This window comes from Rana temporaria, chromosome 3 (genome assembly GCF_905171775.1).
Source record: "Rana temporaria chromosome 3, aRanTem1.1, whole genome shotgun sequence".
Taxonomy (NCBI): domain Eukaryota; kingdom Metazoa; phylum Chordata; class Amphibia; order Anura; family Ranidae; genus Rana; species Rana temporaria.
Genome location: NC_053491.1, coordinates 256,603,153 through 256,609,187, shown reverse-complemented (window position 1 = coordinate 256,609,187; position 6,035 = coordinate 256,603,153). Strand labels below are relative to the sequence as shown.

At 51.3% G+C, this 6,035-nt stretch overlaps 1 pseudogene; it reads left to right on the top strand.

Moving 5' to 3' along the window:
- Positions 1-4,912: 4,912 nt before the first annotated feature.
- LOC120933934 lies at positions 4,913-5,043 on the top strand (annotated as a pseudogene).
- Positions 5,044-6,035: the final 992 nt, after the last annotated feature.

The following is a 6,035-nucleotide window of genomic DNA, read 5'->3' as shown; positions in this document are numbered from 1 at the left end:
CACGGTTGAACCATGGGCCTATTTCGTTGCCATAGGGGGTTTGCAATTAGTGATATCGTACGTTCTCGGGTCCCTGCATCATGGCCCGCCGCAAAGCGTGTCGTCCCCCGCCCCCCCCCCGCGGCCGAGCCGCCACCGAATCGCCGGAGCCGACCCGCCCGCGGGGGGACGGCGAGAGAGAGACCCCCGCCCCCCCCCCCCGCCCCCGGCGAAACCTCCCGGTCCCAAGACCCCGTTAAACGTCCACTAATATGTGTGTATGTCCAGTAGCCGGGCAGCATTCTGCTCGCGTTGAGTCTAGATGGAGTACCGGATAGCGGGAGTATTGGACAACAAGAGCATACTTAACCAATGTCCGGGTTGCGATCAGTGATGTCCGCTCCAGCATCTGGTGTTGTAGAGGTGGGACAGTCTGCGGGGGTATTCTGCGTGTGAGGCGGAACGGGGGAGCGGGGGCCCGCCGGTGCCGAGAGGTCCGGATGAAGGAGCGCTCGGGTCTCGTGTCGTTTGCCTGCCCGCGGCCCCTCGAGAGTGACACAGTCTGCTATGTAGGGGGAGTTTCCCCGGACGGGGACATCGTTCCGACTCACCGAGGGTCTTGCGCAGTGTAGCTGTATGCCTCACACTGGGAGCGGGGGTAGATGGAGAATGGCCCAGTCGGCAACATCGGTCCAGGCGACGAGAGGCGATCCGGCACGGGCATCCAGGGCTGGGGCTCCTGTGTTGAGGCCTCGGGTCCATCGGAAGCTATGTCTCCCCGGATGTGGCGCGGTCAGGGCGCGCCGGAAGAGGACGGGGCACATTCCGGAGGACCGGCGGCGAAGGCGGGCGCAGGGCATCATGGGGGATGTAGTGCGGAGGCCGGCCACGTCACAGGGATTCCATAGAGCTGCAGGGGGAGACTAGTTCGTGATGTCACACTTCGAAGGCGTGGAGGCCGCTGGTGTAATTTGCTGGGCGTGGCGACAGTCAGAGCGGGAAGCCGCGTAGTCTAGCAGCCTCTATGAGGTACTGGGAGTTCAGGCACAGTCTCCATAGGCAAAGTTTAACAGTTAGTAAACACCCAACGTGGCACCTTAACACGCCAACAACATAGTGGGTAACAGTTTCTGAGTGCAGGTGTCTGGGCGATCAACGGTCTCTTCGGGCTCTTCGTGACCCTGGCGAGGACAGTGGATCTCGGTCCCTCCTGGGCACCGGAGCTGCAGTCGAGTTGCGGGAGCCGGAGTGAGATCTTCTTCTACGGTGTCCCGTCGGTTGCGTTTCCATGCTGTCTGCCTGAGGTCCATTCCAGCGGCCCACTGAACGGCGGTATATGGCATACCATTCAGGGACCGCGACGGGCTGTATACCCAGGGTTTCAAAAAAGTGCGGGAGGTCCTCAGGAACCTTCAGCTGTACGGTGCGGCCCTGGTAGGAGGCCGAGAGACAGAAAGGGAACTTCCACTTGTATGGTATGTTTTCCGCCCGCAGGACCTCCAGCAGGGGCCTGAGGTCCCTGCGGTGTTTCAAGGTGATCCCCGAGAGGTCCTGGAACAATTGGATCGGGGCTCCTCCGTGCTGCAGGCGCTGTCCCCTGGCCCGCCTCAGGATCTCCTCCTTCACGCCGTAGTCCGTGAGGCAGCATATAATGTCTCTGGGGGGGTCCGTGTCTCTGCCTCTAGGGCGCAGTGCCCTATGGATCCTCTCCATGGTGATCTGCGTGTCTGGTGGTCTCTGGAGGATTGAGTTAAAGAGGCTTGTCACTTCGGGCCGGATCCGGTCGCTCTCCACCGTCTCCGGGAGGCCCCGCACGCGCAGATTGTGGCGTCTTCCCCTGTTCTCGAGGTCCTCCAGATGGCGGTTGACCTCTCGTAGTTGTAGTGTGTGGTCATCTATTTTCCTCGTTGAGCGCTGGTGGACTAGGTCGTGGTCCTCCAGGGTGGTCTCCACTGCTTGCACTCTCCCGTCCAGCGCTCTAAATTCCAGGCGCAGGTCGGCGATGGCCGCCGCGAGCGCCTCTTTGATGTCCGTCGCCACCGCCCTCAGATCCGTGATGGTGATCGTTTGTGACGCCAGTACTGGGGTCGGTGCGGGGTCCGGTCCTCCAAGAGCTCCCGGGGGGGGTAGCGTGCGGGGTCGCTGAGAGGACGATCTCTGGCCCCTGAGATGAGGTCTGTGAACGGCTTCCTCGCGTTCCCTGGCGGGAAGCCGCCATGTTCCCGCGGCCGGTCCGGAACATCTCCGGGATATTGTGCTCAGGAGGCTCGCCGTGTTCCCGGGGGGAACGGGAGCGGGAGGCGGAGGACTGCCTCGATGCTGTGCCCATGTTTCTGGTGGGGAAAAGCGGGTGAAATGTGCCGGTAAAACTGATAAGGGCTCTGAGGTGGCAGGAGCTCTGTGATCAGGCAGCCATCTTCCAGCTCGGCTCGGCCACGCCCCCGTTTTGCCACGATTAAGTGTTCTCAATATCACAGGCTTTTCAAATTTGTCATTTGATTGATGCATTTTTTTTTTTGGGGACCTGGCCTAGGTTTAATTTAACCAGTTTGCTGGCTTTCTTGAAAAAGAGATTAAAAACACCTGGCTAGCTTCTAAAGAGAGAGTCAAAATCAAACGAGGCACCTACTGCATCAAAAGAGACTAATATACATGTAGGCATTTAGACGTATATTCAGGATTTACAAAAAACATACACGGTGTTGGTGGTCTTAAAATGTACATTAAAAAGAAGATTGCAGTGAGAGGATTTGGGAATATGATCAGATCACATTCCCATATTGACAATATGGATTTTATGTCAGGTTGGGATAAACTTGAAACAGAAAACACCATAAGGATGATGGAATACCACTATGATTTTGAAAAAATTAAATTCACTGATTTAAATAACCAGTTGAAGGAGGAACAGAACAACATCCATAAATTCAATGACTTTCTAGAGTTTAAAAAGCTAGAAGATCGATTACATAAACAAGTGGAGATTCACAAAGAAACCATTAAGATAAAAAAACATAAGTTCATTCTGATGACTTTTCTATTGACAGAGTTTATAATTTGTCTTGTAAGAACAGGGGGTTAATCCCGCAGACTGCCTTTACAGCTGATTCTGATACATCAAGGGAGTCAGAGAGTTCAGAGACAGAACAGGGGAGTGAGAGACAAAGTGACTCGTGTGATGGCAGAATTGAGGTCAGATATACCTCAAAAATAGGTAGAGGTAGAAGAGGTCATTTTAGACCCCCCAGATGTCAACAGGGGATTTTTTTTTAGCAAGACCTACTCAACATATGAGAGATCAAGATTGATGGAGAAAAAGGGGTAGCAAAGTGAAGGGAGTGGGGGCAGTGTGGAGGTGTGTGGACCATTCTCCAATTTTAAACCAAAGAGTGATTACACTCCATCTTTTCCCCAGGTAGTCACATTAAACTGTTTGTAAAGTTGGTTGAAAGAGACTTGAATGTCTTGTAGGAAAAAAGAGAGAAATCATTCAATCTTTCATATGCTGAGTGGAAAGCCCTAGAAGAGTTGCACAATAACAAAGAATAACATATTAAATCAGCAGATAAAGGAGAAAACATTGTTATAATGGATAGAGCATTCTATGTTAAAATGTGTTTTGGTATTCTCAGTAATTAGTACATTGGATCTCTATCTGAGAATAATCCTTAAAGAGGAAGTAAACTCTTCCACTCTGATTCTTCTTTTCATTTAGTCCATTATATTAAGTAATTATCAATCTATAGCCACTGTAATCCAGCCCAAATTGCATATTACTTACTGTTTAAAGAAACTTAAAAAAAACTTGTTTCCAGAGGTAAGGCAGTGCCATCTTAAGTATTGTTTTCTGAGTCCACAGTAGAGTGTATTCCCACCCATATATTGAGCACTTCCTGTAAGTCTCCTTCTCAATCCAACGTTTCTATGGCAACCCTGCTTCCCTGCCCATAGCCACTTGTTTAATTTCATTGTATTTAATTGTGCCAATTATCTAGTGTTTGCCTATGTCAGTCTTATCAGCTTCAGCTGATAAGACTGCAGTAATGCTGTCCGATGTTCAAGTTTACACTCCATGTGATATCACATGGTCACATGGGGTGTAGGAGGAAGCTCTAAGTGATTATGCAGTCTTGTGGGATTTCACTGTTGTGCCGTTTAAAGTCCTGATAACAGACAGTTAAGCAAACAGAGTGTGCCGTAAATCAGGGGAGATCTGGGCATGTTCTAAAGAAAAAAAAGGATTACAACAATACTAAGCAAGTAAGGATATTTCTACAAGCAGTGTTCATTAGGGTTTTTATGCTGATTTACAAGGGATAAAGTTGTGGGGAGGGTTTACAACCACTTTAAGAGAGGTATTGAAAAGGACACTACAAAACTCTCTAAGGCCGCATACACACGACCGGTCCAAACCATTGAAAACGGACTGAAGTTCAGTTTCATCGGTCCAAACCAACCGTGTGTACGGCACATCGGTCTGTTGTCCTTCGGACAAAAATTAGAGAACTTGCTTTAAAATCGAACCAATGGACGGCTGACCATCGGTCAAAGCCGATGGTTAGTACACAAAAGCATCGGTTTAAAACCCGCACATGCTCAGAATCAAGTCGACGCATGCTTGGAAGCATTGAACTTCGTTTTTTTCAGCACGTTGTGTGTTTTACGTCACCGCGTTCTGACCCTATCAGTTTTTTAACTGATGTTGTGTACGCACATCAGACCATCAGTCTGCTTCAGCGGTAAACCGATGAAAACGGTCCGAGTGAATATTCACTCATTACAAACAACCATCCTACAATTGCAATTTTTTCATGCTCTCCCTAAGGTGCATAAGAACAGAGGAAACCCCCCAGGTCGCCCTATAGTTTCAGGGAATCAAAATCAGACTGAAGGTGCCATCAGATAAATTGATTACATCCTTTGTCCAAATGTCATCGCTTCTCGGCCTTTTGGCTAAGATCAAGTGTAGTATCTGTTCTTATCAGTTGCCAATAGGTGGTGCTAAGCTGACTGTCCCCGGTACCCTGTGGCAGGGGGAAAGGGATGGCAGTCGGCGGACGCTAAGCCTGTTGGTGTGGAGGTGGAAGCCTTCTGATGTGGACAGAGAGGCATGAGGTCGAAGCCAAGAGGCGGGTCCCTGGCCGTTGGCCTGGATTTGGTGGTATCTGCCCCAGTCAGTTGTTCTGGAGGGAACCCTTGCTTCTCCTTTAACCGGGATGGAGCGGGTAGTACTTCCAGAATGTGATTAGGTGGGAGAGATAGGGGTTGTGGGTAGAGTCTGCGTCAGTAGGCTCTCCCCGACCTCTTCTCCCACCTTCCTGGCTGGGAAGGGTGCTGCCGGTCCGGACCGGGGGCTAGGGACCGTTGAAAAGCCCGTGGAGATTGTGCCCCTGGAGTGGCAGTCCAGGGGTGCCATACATTGCACGAGTGTTTGAGGGGCACTCATCGTGTGGCACCTTCAGGTCACTGATCTCCACAACACACTTTTCACACCTGCCGCTTGGGCCGGGCCTTTTGGCTAGGACCAGTGGAATTTTTATCCTGGCCGGAGGGCCGGCCAATGTATTTCACATTGGTCACTTTCCTCACCTTCCCATCTTCCTTTTCCCCACTTTCTTTTATTATTTTCCCCTGTTTGTCTTGTTTTGTCACTTTTTCTGTTTGGTGCTTGCACTTTTAGTGTGGCGAGTAGGGTGCTGGTCCTCGGGCCGGTCTCTGAAAGTCTTGGGAGTTGGTGGACTCGGCCTTCTGGTTAGGTTCACCGGCTCTCATGGGGTCTCCCTTCGGGGGAGCCTCACCGAGGAGGGTTCTGTCTCGGCAGTCCCTCTGAGGATGTTGGGTCCTTGTGGCTTCGGCTGCTTGGACCAAGATGGGTCCATATGGCTTCGGCTGTATGGACCACAGTTACTCTTTTCCCTGTCAGGAGCCTAACGCCCCGGGGGATCAGAGACGGGTCCTTTTCGGAGGACCACTGACGATGCACCCGTCGCAGTTTTATGTGATGTCACTCTTTATGTGTGTGCACATTTTTCCCTGCACCGGGTGGAGTTTTTGGG